Here is a 14,446-nt window from a genome sequence, read left to right on the forward strand (position 1 = left end):
CCACGCTTCTCAGACATTACGTCTCTTGAGTGGAGACCTACATCTCTCTCTCTCCTGACTGGGGTTTTTCTAGGCTGAACAGTTCCTTGCCTACACTATGATATTCCCAGTGAGTCAGACTGCCTATACAAGCCAACCTCTTCACTTTGCTTTCTCGTCAAAGGCTATGAAGAGCTGTAATTGTCAATAATCACAAGTCACCACACAGCTCTTTATAAGCAAGCACATTTATTCTTAAGGTGAAAGCATCACATAAAAATATTAACAACAATTGAAGAACCTCCAAGTATGCTAACAAGCTTACCAGAGACCACCCCCCACTCCAACTTGCTGAACCTAGTGGGTATGTACTTGGCATGCCTCAACGGGCCTCCGCTGCCATGAGGAGTGCTATCACCGCTACACTGTTATTTATAGTCGTGCTAGTTTAGTGAGAGCTAGTGTGAGTGTATGTACATACGCTGGGAAATCACACCCCTAGCTCACAGTGTAGGCATTGCCAAAGAGCAAAGGTAATGTCACCAAAGGCCTGGTGCTCATAAGAGAGGTTCCCAAGAAGCCAATAATGAACCGACTAGCTGAAGGGCAGCATCCATGTGCAAAGGTGGTATTGGTCCCAATCAGAGAGAGAGGGGGGTAGAAGCAGGAGGTATGGCCACTCTTCAGTGAGTGTCCATGAACCTGTCATTGGTCTATTGAAGGGGACCTTGCTCTGTTGGTATCACAGCTCTGGCTGTACCATGGTAGTGAATCCTGCCTGATGGGGAGTGCACCATGATCCAAGCATAGGCTAAAGGCTGCTCTGCAGCCATAGGCAACTGTTTGTACAGCATCCAAAGATGCTTTCTCATCTGGTGGGAACAGTAATTCACTTCAAAAGGAGCTTGTTTGTTTTTAACTAACAAAAACCAAAAACTGAAATCTAAGCACAGTAATTCTGCATCTTATCCTTCAGCCACACAGATAAATCCAGAGATCAAGTGCTGGAGTAAAGTTCTACCCAAGTTAATTCATTTAATCAAATATTACAGTTCACTGTCTCCTAGGCCTTAGCCAGTATTTGCCTTCCAGGTGGAGAAAGAAAACTTTTCTAAAACTTTCTTTTCTTTCCCTGAAAAGGTGACTCAAGCAGGACTTTGATGAAGTATCTAGGTACCAATTTTCTGGATGTACTGTATTTATTTATGACTGTGTATCAGACCTTTCCCCTCAGGTTATACTAGCTTTATAGGTGACATCCAAAGTATAGCCAAAACTACACTAAAGGAATACTAAGGTTCCAAAGCAAAATACTCAAAAGTTAGGAAATGCCAGAATTAAGATTTCCTGTCAAAACCTGATCTGGCTCCTTCGTGTGTATGCAGTATGATACGGTCATTAATTACATAATCACATACTAGTTTTTCCACAGGACCTGCCTCATTCAGTGAATGGGTAATAATTCAATATTTCTTTATCCTCCCCAGCCAATGTATGGCCCCAGGCCTTATTTAATGCAAGTCATCCAAACCTTGTACTGAACACAAAATTATTCATTTCCTCCGGGTGATTTCTATGGTGCTTTCACAACAGTATCTGAGATCTTCACAACCATTAATGAATTTATCTACACAGCACCTCTGGGAGAGTAGGTAGTATTATTATTTCCATTTTACAAATGGAAAACTGAGACACATAGGGATTAAGGCCAGAATTGTCAAAAGCGTCTACTAATTTTAAATGTCCAACTTAACACACCTCTGGCCTCATTTTTCAGAGAATTTAGCTTTTTTACAACACTTTATTTGTTCAAATCACAGCTCTAATTGACATCAGGTATAGTCACGAGTGCTCAGCCCTTCTGCAAAGCTAGCTTCAGAGTGCTCAACTTGTGTACCCAGAAAATGAGGAACACAGAATTAGTAACGACTTGTGAAAAGGTTGGTTTAAATGACCTGTCCAGCATCACATAAGAACTCTGCAGCAGAATCAGGTATAGAATCCAGGGTGGCATTCCATTTTCTTAATCATGAAGCCATCCTTTCTCTTCCTGCAATCCCCTGCCTCATTCACTCCACACCTTTCAAATTCTGCAACAAATGAGGCAGGGGCTCTACAAACAACAACCTCCTTCACTGTACAGCTCTGCTCCACCCCTAGAACAGCTCCATCCTGTGCACTGAATGAGGCAGGAGTCCCACGGAAAACCATAGTAGGCAATCATATAATTAAAGATGTGTATCATTATGCATATGCACATCGGGACCAAATTAATTCTAGCATTTCCTAACTATTCAGTGCTTGATTTTGCAACCTTGATGTTCTTTTGACATATTTTTTTCTGTAATTTCTTAATTAAAATATAATGAAAAAACTCCCAGAAATTCCATCAAGTGGAACTATATTGACATTCAGCTTGGGTCAGCAGCAGAATCGGAACCTTTAGATCCACGGCACGGATATCTATTACTTGACCTAATGAAGTAGTTCTCTATGTGGACTAGCCAAAGAGGGGTAAGACAACACTTAACCAGTGGGTTTCACAACTCGTTGCTGATAGATATGGAATGTAGAGACGCAGAACTCTTGGGTTCAATTCTAGTGAGAATAGGCTCTTCTTCCTCATGTGCCCAGCATATTCCCATCTCCCTCTGCTTTTATCCAAGTTTGTCACCTCCCCCATCTCCTGTTCCCATCCCCTCCTCTCCACTCCAATCCACTGCACAGTTCGATGGCTCCTACCTTGCTCTTCCTCTGCTGCCCCCACCCTCCATCCCCTGCCCCCTACTCTGTGGTTTCTGCAACCCACTCATCCAATATGCTGCTCTCCTCCTTTTCAATCAGACTGTTCTTACTTCTCCATCAGTCTGGAGACAGTGTCAGCAGTGGGAGCACTGCGAGCACAGGAGTGACTGTCTCTTTGCTTTCAGTTCCTGTGCCCTCTGCTACAGAAGTCCTTGGTGTGCTGTTTGTTGTGAATGTTTACTGCTGCCATGAGGTGCGCCACAGAGCAAGGAGGTAAAACAGGAAATAAAGTCAGTCTTGCATTCAACCCCATCATGATGTGCTGGGTCTCTAATCTCCACACTTGGGGTGGGGGCAGCAGTGGCATGGAAATTTCTGCTAAGTCCCCACAGTCCTGAGATATGGACCATTCCCAGTGTGGACAGAATCTTTAGAATTTGCCAACTAAAATCTCTGAGTCTCTCCTGAGCATGTGCAAACTGCAATTATTTAGAGGCTTATAGCTGTCACATTTTAGCAGATTTTCATTCAAAGGCATATCTCTAACACCCCCTGCCAAATGTCAAGCTCTTCCTCTCCTCCCCCCCACAAAAGGAGGTGTCTGTCCTGCTCAACTAAATGATTGTTAAAAGTTTTTAACATGGGCAAAATGACCACTGTCCCCTCACCTTGTTCTTGTAAACCACTTTAGCTGAAACTTTAAAAAAAAAAAGAAGCAGCAGCAGCAGCAGCCTTAAACAGACACTTGGCATGCAGAAGGTCAACCTGAACAATTAAAGTTTGACAAAGATACAAGCAGTTTAAGGGGAAAAAAACAGGTTCATATAATGGAAAGTGTTAGGTAAACTTAACTATATGTAGGGCTACCAGCTCTGCCTATAATACAGAAGCAAAGTTAAATATTAATGATGTAAAGATATTATATTATTTGCCTCTGTAAAGATTTTACATTACAGAATGAAGCAAAAACAAAAACTAAGCAGAAAGAAAGTTAGTACTTGGATGTAGGGAGAGTGCATAGTTCAGAGAATTGGAAGTAGAATGATGTATGAAGCCTTTCACACCTTTAAGCCATGGTTTGAATTTGACTGAAGCCTGTGTTTACCACAGTTACTGCCATCTTTTAGCCATAGTTAATCTATACGTAATGAGTTTGGTGGTTCCAGTCTCCCTTAAGTACTTAAATGGCCCCCATTACTATCATATGTGAGTGCCTCTCAATTCTTAATGTATTTGTCCTCACAACAGCCCTGTGAGGGAGGGAAGTGCTGTAATGCCCTCTTTACAAATAAAAGGAGGCGGCATTGAGAGGCTAAGTGGCTTGCCCAATGTCTCACAGGAAGCCTTCAGGAGAGTAGAGATTTGAATCCATGTCTCTCAAGCCATAGGCAAGTACCATAACTGCTTAACCATCCTGCCTGTCTGTATTACAAAACCATAGCCACAACCTACCCCTTGTCAACAACTTCAGCAGAAAGGCCAAAGATTGTGCGGACAATAAGACTGAGCTATCCTCTCACCTCTACAAGTGGGCTATCCAGAACAGGATATGTGTCTATTCGTTGAGAGGCAACCTTGACCCACTGCTGGCACTCACCAGCACTATCAAACCTGAGAAAGAAAATGAAAACTGGAGGTATAAGAAAGTCAAGAGCTATGAAAAGTATGAAGCTTTTATCCCAGTAATATATAGAACAATTTGAGACTTTCTTCTACGCTGGGCTTGATTTGCCTTTATGGAAAACAGTCAGTCAATACTGTTTATTTTTCAAATGTTAGCAAATATTGGCATTTGAAAGTGAATGAATGATTGATTAGTCTAGTGACAATTACTGACAGAAAACTAATGAGAATGGATACAAATCAATATTCATGAAGTGCCAGAGTTCTGTAAGTATAGGAAGTCATTTACTATCACTCAAACTTTTCCTTATTTACTGACAGAACTTTCATATTTAAATGCAAGGGAAGGCTCTCATTTGTTAAATCATTTAAAATAATAATAATAATACTTAGAATTTACCTAGTAATTCCAATCTTCATGTTGCTTTACCAATACTAATTAACCCTCTCAGCACTCCTGTATGGCAGGTGAATAAGCATTACTAACTTTGAAAAGAAAAGAAAAGAAAAGAAAAGAAAAGAAAAGAAAAGAAAAGAAAAGAAAAGAAACTGAGGGAAAGGGATTAACAAAAGCAAAAGAGGGTGAGTGTGTGACAGCAATGGGAGTTAGAACCGAGGATGATCCGTCTCCCAGTCATGTGTTCAGACCATTAGACAATGTCTCTGAAAAGTCAGCACCTTCTTCCCAAATACACCTTATTACCTCCAGATTCAACTCTTTTCCAGTTCAGGTATCAGATCCTTCTCTAAGGACAGAGGTGCATAGCACCATATGTCAGAGCATCTAGAGTTCTATTCACTTTATGTTGCAAGTGCCTTTTAAACCAGGCCAAGGTCCTGCCTACTCTCCATGAAAAAACTTTTCAAATGGGCCTCAGAGTTCTCAGAAAATGTAACTCTGCACTAGGGTGACCAGATGTCCCAATTTTAGAGAAACAGTCCCGATATTCGGGGCTTTGTCTTATAAAGGCTCTTATTACACCCCCACACCCTGTCCCGATTTTTCACACTTGCTATCTGGTCACCCTACTCTGCACCAGTTTATGTATAGATATAAGACATAGCTGTTGTTATGTAACTCCAGCAATTTCCGTGGTGCTCAACACTATAGTCTGAGCATGCAGGTAACCTCACTACCATTTTGCACACACAGATGCCTATTTGTATATATAAATATGCACTTGCACATGTTCACTTTAGAGACATGTTAGAACACATGGTCATATCCTCCACTTCACTTCACTCACATCTGGATTGAGTTTCACACAGCTAGCTTTCCCCCAGGCCCCAATATCAGCCAAACACTGGACCAGACTTGAACAGCAGTGAACGGGTCAGGTAAGGTATCAATTTGGAGCAGAGTATCATCAACATACTGAAAGCACTCCAGCCCTTACCTCCTCACTAGCCATCGGGGATCCCATATACATGTTGGATAGAATAGGAGATAGTCTGGAATCCTTTGGAACTCCCTATGACAGCTCCCTTAGAGATAAACAATTGTCTTACCCACCACTTCCTGGGAATGCTCAGCAAGAAAAAATTGGGTCAACAGCCCCATGCACTCCTGCTAAATTCCACAGGCGGGTCAAGAACACTTCAATAGCAATGAAGGCAGCTGGTGGGTGGATCTAACAATATCAGCATGGACATCCAATTTTCTTCCATGTCCAGGAAGACCATCTACCAAATCAGAATTGCCATTTCTGTGCTGTAAATAGAAAAACAAGGGTCAAGGAGATACGAGACATCTAGGTACACTGTCTCACTACAGCCTTCTCTCTAATCTTTACCAAAAAATGATTAGATTTAACCACATTTCCAGATGGATGCATTGATTCTGACAAAGAAAGCAACTAATTATAAAAAAATTATTATGTGGGAGCTGGTCACTGACAGCATAGTTAAAGGGAAGGCAGAGTTTTCAGTTTAATAAGAGTTTTTAATTTTAACTTTTGTAAAATCTCTTGCAAAAATTATTCCAATGATTGTAATCCTCCAGTGTCATTTGAATTTCTCATAGTGGTTTGATGAAAATAGGGTTAATAAAGTAACAAAGACATAAGAAGAATTCCAAAACTCCCTTGTTGAAGTTTTTCACTGGATTGTCTCGCATATTTTGCAAATATAAATAAACTTGAAAACATTCTGGGATCTGTGCTTTGCTCCACATATTGTGTCCCATGTGTTGAGTAATCGAATTCCAGTTATAAATATATCGTGTTGGTCATATGCCATGACTTGTCACTTTTTCTCCATAACTGAAAAGGCATGTGCCAAGATGAACCTACTGTATTTTAGTCTACTCTCACCCATAGCAATTCTGTGCCAAACATTCTCTTAAGAGTTACATGGGTCACATATTGTTTATATAGCAATAAAGCTTTATTCACTTTGGCTACTGTGGTTCATGGAGGAAGAAAGAACCTGTGTTTCAAGAAAATATCTTTCCCCATCTGTGGTTGGATGGCCCATTTTACTCCATTAATGCGTTGCAAAATCTATAAAAACTAGTAAGTCAGGTACATCTATTTAAAAATAAATACTAGTAACAATTACTGCGCTAGCTGCTCGAATTTTTTGAATAAAAATTTTAATTAAAAATGGCCTTTTTCAAGATGGGATTATTTGCAAAAAAAAATTGTTTTTTTAAATCCACTTTCATAACAAAACTGGTGAGTGAAAAATGTAGTCAGTCTTTTCATTTTCCATTAATTTCATTGTTTTCCGTCCTCTTTTTCCATGGCAAAATGAAAAAAAAAATGGGGTCAAAGGAGAAAAATGAGGCATTTTTAAAATTTATCAAAACAAAAAAAATCAATAATTTTGTTTGTAAAAGTGTTTTGAGTAAACCAATTTTTCCTTTTTGAGTTGGACAGGAAAATATGCCTTTGACATCGTTGGGAGAGGGAAAAGGATTCCTTTAATTCCCGTTTGTCACCAGCTCTACTTAAGCACTTAAATATCATTTTTTACAGCACAAGACTCCAACGTGCTTTATGAAGGTGGGTGAGCCTATTTTTCCCGATTTTACAAATGGGGAAACTGAGGCATAGTGTGGTGAAATGACTTGCCCAAGGTCACACAGTGAAGCATTGACAGAGCCAGAAGCAGATCCCAGATCTCCTGACTTCCAGTTCTACCCTGCACTTATACAGCTCCAATTATTGTAGTACTGGGGCATATCACAATCTTTAATCCTCACAACACTCCCGTGTGGTACAGAGATATTGTCCCAGTTTTACAGATGGGGAACATAAGCACAGAGGCCAAGATCCCCAAAGACATGTAGGCACCTAACTTGGGAGAAAGTAGGAGCCAGATTTTCAAAAGAAATTACATTCCTAAAGATGCAGATAGGTGCCTAGTGGAATTTTCAAAAGCATCTATTCAGTTTAGAAGCTTAATTCACATAACGTACATAGGCCCTGTGATTCGGGAAGACAAGGTGCCAGCTCATGCCATGGCCCTAGGCCTCACTGAACATTGACAAATGCATGGCTGGAAGCCAGTCTAGCTCACTTGTGTGTTAGTATTGTTAAAATAGATATTAAAAGTTCAAAGAATGTGTTTGGATTTAATGGAATGCTTATAGGATGCTGCATGTATTAATCCTACTTCTCTTATAATATGGGATATGGATATTATAATGTTTAAATGTTTTCTTTGTAGCTATAAAAATGTTTGCAAAGACATTTCGGAGAGAAGCATTATCAAGTGTGAAATGCTAGTTTACCACAAGAGATGTTACTTCCTCCCCAGCATAAGAAGGTCTACAGACATCAGACAAGCCATTGTGGACAAAAGACTTTGTTGATTGCTTCCTCCAAGCCCCTGGAGAGGATGTGTGCACAAGCCTTCATCCCATCACAGCTTGAGCGCTGAGGGGAGGGAATAAAAAAGCCTGTTAAGGAGAAATTGGTGCTGCTTGAATTCTGAGGGGCAAAGATTTCTAAGCATATAAGAGGGGTCCCCAGCTGTTAAGCTTGGGTTAGCCCTAAAGGAAATATAAAGTTACTATCATCTTTTGGAACCCAAGGTTATGTTTACCTCTTTTAACCTCGTAAATAATTTACTTCCTTTCTTAGTTAATAAACTAACTAAAGGTTGATTATAGGATTGGCTACGAGCATTGTCTTCAGTGAGAGATCTGGGGTAAGTGACTGATCCTTTGGGATTGGGAGTAACCTGAATATTATTGTGATTTTTAGTGTAAGGACTGTCTATCACAGAGGGAGGCTTGGCTGGGTGGCAAGACAGATTGGAGTACCCAAGGGGACTGTCTGTGGGGCCCTATTAAGGCTGTTACAGTGCCTGAGGAGTTCACACTTGTTACTGGGTTGGTGAAATCTAAGTACCAAACACACAACCAGTTTGGGGTTTGTGCCCTGTTTCTTGACAGACACCCTGAGGTTGGCACCCATGGTTGTGAGCCACTTCAGAGAGCATGAGAGGCACTTCTGACAATCTCCCTATCTGCATCTTTAGGAGCCTAATCTCCTTTGACAATCAGGCCTTAAGTGACTTTGATCACAAAGGAAGTCTTTAGGAGAGCAGTGACTTGGTCTCCCAAGCTCAAGAACAGTGCCCTTACTACTGGACCATCCTTCCTTTCTGGAAGATTAAAAGCACATAATCTAAAATGGGAGCCAGCATGTGCCTCACTTCTCAGATACTGTCACACTATTATTTTTTAGGCCAGCTGGTGCCACGGTTCAAACAGAGAGGCAACAGCAGGAAGTTTCATCTATTCTCTTCACCCATTCTATCAAGTAAGATTCCCAAATCACCCACTTCTGCGGGCGGTCTGTCAAAATCCCACCTTATCAACTGGGCTAAAGACCTTCCTCAGCATCCAACAACAAGAGGTGACTGGGCCTAATGGATTCACCTCAGGAGGCATCTACTATGATGTCACTTTTCTCCCTCCCACAAAGCTGGCTTGGGCATAGGTTAAAAATAATGTAAATGCTTCATCAGAACTGCCCAAACACCCTGGGTCTGCACAATTAGCAGGGATACATTTGTGGAAAGAGACTCAGTGAGCAAATGAATTGTAGGGAGCCACCTAGAAGGAGCTAAAAGTAAGGGGAAGGGGAAGGAAGTAGGAAATGCATTTGAAAGAAATAACGCTTCATACCTCAAAGCTATGCTTCATTTTCTGCTTTTGCTGCTTCTTCCTCCATTTCTTTTCCACTCTCTCTCATCTCCATGTGGTTTCCTTTCTTTTCTGTTTTGCTCCTTTTATTTTCTCACCTCTTTTCCTCTCCCCGCCAACTAGCACTTGCCCTCCCTTCCTTCAATGCCTTACCTATTGCCCTTCTCTGTATTTTGGTTTGCCCCACACTGCTTGCCCTGCCCCATCTCTCTTTACTCTCCACCGTCACCTCATGAAGTCTCTTCACAGAACCATTCTACCCTCTCCTCCTTCCACCCCTCCCTCCCCAGAGGCCTCTTCCCCTTTCATCGCTGGTCCCCTCCACCCCAAACCCTTCCTTCTCTCCTCCACTCTCTGCACCCTGGAGCCTCTCCAAACCTCTGCCCCTTCATTCCTCCCTCATCCTCTGCTACAAAGAGCCCCTCCTATCCTCTTTTCCCCACATTCTGTCCCCTTCCTCCCATAAACCTGCCAGCCAGACTTCCTCCACCCTTCCATCCTTCCCTCACCCTCCACATGCTACCCCCAGACCCAAGCCACTCCCCTGCTTCCCCAGAACCCCTCTTCCAGCTAATGCATCTTTCGTGTGAGTAGATAGATAAAGAATGAATGAATGTGTGATGGAGAGAGCAGAGTGAGGGTATGTGATGGATGGGGGAGAGAGTACACACCCTTTCATGCTCTCCCTCTCTCCACCCATCTCACATATGCACAACTCATTCTCCTTTTCTCCATACCCAGCCCATACTCAATGGGTGGAGAGAAAGAACACACATGAGAAAGCTTGCAAATAGAGTTACTAGGCATTTTTCAATTAACCTGTTTTTTTCACCCAAAAATGCCAATTAATCTAAACTAAATCTATCTGTGAAGATGGGTCAGTTTCAACAAATGTGATGTGACAAAATTTTGGGGAAAAAAAAAGTTTGAATTTGTCAATATGTCCTGTTTCAACACTTTCAGACCAAAAAGTTAGTTCTTCAAGTTGAAATAACTTTTCATTTTGAAATTTTAGTAAATTCAAGACAATATATCAAATGCATTTGCAGGACAAGAAAAAATGATTCCCAGCAAGCTCTATGTGTGGGTAAGAGAGTGAGTGAACTTAAGTGTACGTTTAACAAGATGGAGGGAGCCCAAGAGGAGGAGAGAACTGGAGCATGTTTGAGCAATTGGTGGAGACACACACAACGGGTCAGGGGAGTTGAGAGAGAGCTAGGTAGAGAGAGCAATAGTGAGCAAGTGAGGCAGGTGGAAGAAAGGGACAGTGTGAGTGAGATCATGCATGTCTGCCTGACATGTAGAGATGGAGTCAGAGCCTAAATTGTCTTAATACTTTTCAAAATGCATGACATTGCACCTAGCATTTCAGTATTTTCCTGGGCAGAACCCTAACTCTTTCCCACATCTCTACCCTCTTCTTGTTTGCCTCCCCACTTCTGCTTGGCTGCTTGCGCCCAAGTGCCCTGAAGTCACATCCCAACAGCTCATCAATATACCCTTGCCATGGGTTATGGGTACTTCCATCACACAGCAGGTTCTCTCTTTTCTGCTTGACTTTGCTGATCATCCTTGTAACCAAGGCTCTTTTCATTCTCTTTGACAAATTGCCATCTGCGGGGGGGGTGGGAGGGGAGGGGAATATAGGGTGCAGCTCCAAAAATGGACTTTTCTGCAGCTTCCCACAACCCTTGATTAAACTCTGTTTAAGTCGAAGGATCTTAATAGAGGCAATTACCCGACACAGGGTAACTGGCTCAGCACTCACTTCTAGTGATTTACTTGAATACCAGCAAGATTTGGAACTGGATGCAAAATTCCACTGTGCATGAGCAAGGCAAGCCCTGCAGTGTCCATGTGTCCTGAATCTGATTATTGTTTGTCAGTTGTTTTTCTCTTACAACCTCTGTTAAATGTACTTCTCAACATTCTGCATCAGGTGCTCATGTTCTTTTTTCTAATCCACATTGTGCCTTGCGAGAGGGAGTGCATGCTCTCACAACACGGATAAGATCTTATACCTTTCTTCTCTCATCACAATAGAGTGGGAAGAACAGCCTGCACATCTCATGGCTTCTTTATTTTAAATCTATTGATGGAAGCAAAAATGAAACCAGCAGCCAAACCCTGCAATAGTAGCCAAGGCTGTATGGTTCCCTGATCAACTCCTCTTAATACCATAGGAGATTGATCTGAGGGGAAAACCTACATTCAGAGGTAAGCCAGAATCCTAGAGTTTTCATCTGCATTACATATACAAGAAACCTAGAGATACAGAGACTAACATCTAGCACAGATGTCGTTGGTCTGACCACGTATGTTGCCAACTGCATCTTTTAAAGATTAAATTCATTTTCAAACTGAAATAAATTCAACACCCTTCAGAGATACCTACTGTAAGCCTGGAAAAGTATTCCCTGATTAGTATGATACAATACTTTCACTCAGGTAATCTAACAAATATCTTGGCCTATGAAAGTTCTTAACACTGCACATTTCATCAAAGGTCCAAGAGATCTGAAAGCCTTTGATATCTGTATATTACACTTTGCTGTAAAACTCCAGAGGCGAAATCCTGACCCAATTAAGTTAATGGCAAAAATCCAGTTGATTTCTGTGTGGCTAGGATTTCACCCTGGGTGAGGTGCCAAGATTTTAAAGTGGTCAGCACATTAGATGCACCACAGAGACACAAATCAGCTTTTGATACGGCAACTGCTTCAGAATGACATGCCTTGCAATCTGGAAAACAGGCCAACTCCAAAAGGGGACCAGGAGACACTGAGGAAGATAATGGGAAAATTGGTTTATTTTGAGCACCAAGTGGAATAGCCAGAACTAGGTATGGTTTTCCCATCAGGACTGCTGGAGAAATTTGCCGTGGGTGAATGTTTGGCCAAATTTGCTTTTATTCTCAAACTCACACACAAGACACCCTTAGATTGAAAATTGCTCTGCTCAAACAGTTTAGAGAATGATAGATGTTTAGTATGCATTGTCTGTGCATAGAGGCCCAACCCCTGACTGAGGACTGCAGGTGCTACAAATAATTAAATAAAAATAGTGTATGGGCCAGATTCTGCACCCATTGACTTCAGTGGAAGCAGAAGCAGGCCCTAACTGAAGGAAATTCTCTTTGGTTCACAAGTGGCCATGAGTGGTAACTCCTTTCTCATTGTTATATACGAGTACTTTTCGTGGCAGCATGATATGGGGTATTTATCACTTTTTCTTTCATATATTCCTTGCCTTGGAACAAATTCAGCCCTGGTGTAACTGGGCACAATTCATTGTTTCTCGTGAACCCAAGACTTGTTTTCAGTTTTAGACTGAAAAAAATCCAAAAACGTTTGTAGAAAAGTTCAGCAAAAACTTATTTACATATCTATTAAACCAATTAGCTGTCCACGTGCCTCCAATAGGTCACTATATAATCTTATTAACTGTGACCACTGCCTTTCCTCCTCCACTCCCTTTTTACCCTACCAACTTTTGCCCTTTCTTTACATGGTGTGAAATTAGGTCTCGGTATTGCAAAGACTTACAAATGTGCCTAATTTTAAGGAGACTAGTCATATACTTAAAGTTAAGCATGGACATGATTCTTTGCAGGTTCAGGGACTTAGGTTACAAACTTTTCATGGCTATAAAAGAATGAAGAATAAACAGTGGCTTTTGCTCACCTTTATATAGTGAGAGAGAAGAAAGACAATATAAAGTGGTTTATATAAAGTTATATATTTTGGGATAAATTCTTCCCTTGTTATCTTGGCAACTCCTCCATTGACTTTTTGCCGAAGTACTAGTGTCAGCATGCCACTTTTTCCTTGTGCTATGAAGGAACAAAGATTTGACAGATTGTTAGTATACTTTTTGTAAAACTAAAAAGAAGCAAATATTGGGTTATATAAACCCAGATTACCAGACGATATGGAGAGAGTTAATTTTCCAGACTCTGAGAAATAGTCTTTGGCATATATTTTGAAACAAAGATATTTTTGGCTAATTCCATTAGAACATACCAGATGCTTCCTATTTGGTTTAATATTGAATAAACCCAGGTTTCTGCCCTCATGCTGGATGTTTTGCTTTAGACTCAACAACTGTTGAGCAGAGCCCAGACATTACAGCAATTAGCAAAGATTTTCAGGGCCTAGGTTTCACTACAGTATTGCAAACAAATACACACCTTTTAGTGTGCATGCTTACTGCACGTGTGTTTAACATGTGGTTTGCATGCAAATATGGCTAGACAGAGACCTATGAGGCTATGTATCGCATGCATGCGGAGTGGTCATACAGTGGCATGCTGACTCTAAGGGCCAGATTTTTGAAGGTAATCCACTTTCCAAAATAATTTTACCATGGGCCAAATTCACCTCATACATTCAAATATGAAAATCCTATTGAAATTCATGGAAGTTGCAGGTTTTCATGCGTGGGTAGGACTTGGCAGAAGACTAGATGCAAATTTTGCAACTATAAACACAAAGAAGGCTCATGTTGTACCATTGTTCTGTAACTAAATGAAACATCAATTTTACAATGCTCTAAAGTATTTCATCTCTATGGGCATATGTCTGTAGTAGGAAAACTAATATGGGCGGATATAATCTTGAATGTGCATCAGTAGTAGGTAGATTGAACTCTGAAATAAGACTCAAAGATAATTCATCTCTATTGGGTGATACATTTCTTAAAAAAGAAACTATGATTTTGGGAGGGAAGGAAAGGGAGAGGAATAATTTAGACCCAAATTTGGTTATTATTGAAAGTGACATGGAGGGGAAAAGAGAGAAAACCAGATTTATTTCTGTCCAAGAGTCAAATCCTAAACTTAGCATTAAGTCAGACAAGCCAATTGTGTCAGATACTGATGGGTTTAGGCTGAATCATGGACACATCTGTATATATACTAAATACAGCAGCTGAAAATATAGC

The sequence above is a fragment of the Natator depressus genome, chromosome 5, assembly GCF_965152275.1.
Source record: "Natator depressus isolate rNatDep1 chromosome 5, rNatDep2.hap1, whole genome shotgun sequence".
NCBI classification, from domain to species: domain Eukaryota; kingdom Metazoa; phylum Chordata; order Testudines; family Cheloniidae; genus Natator; species Natator depressus.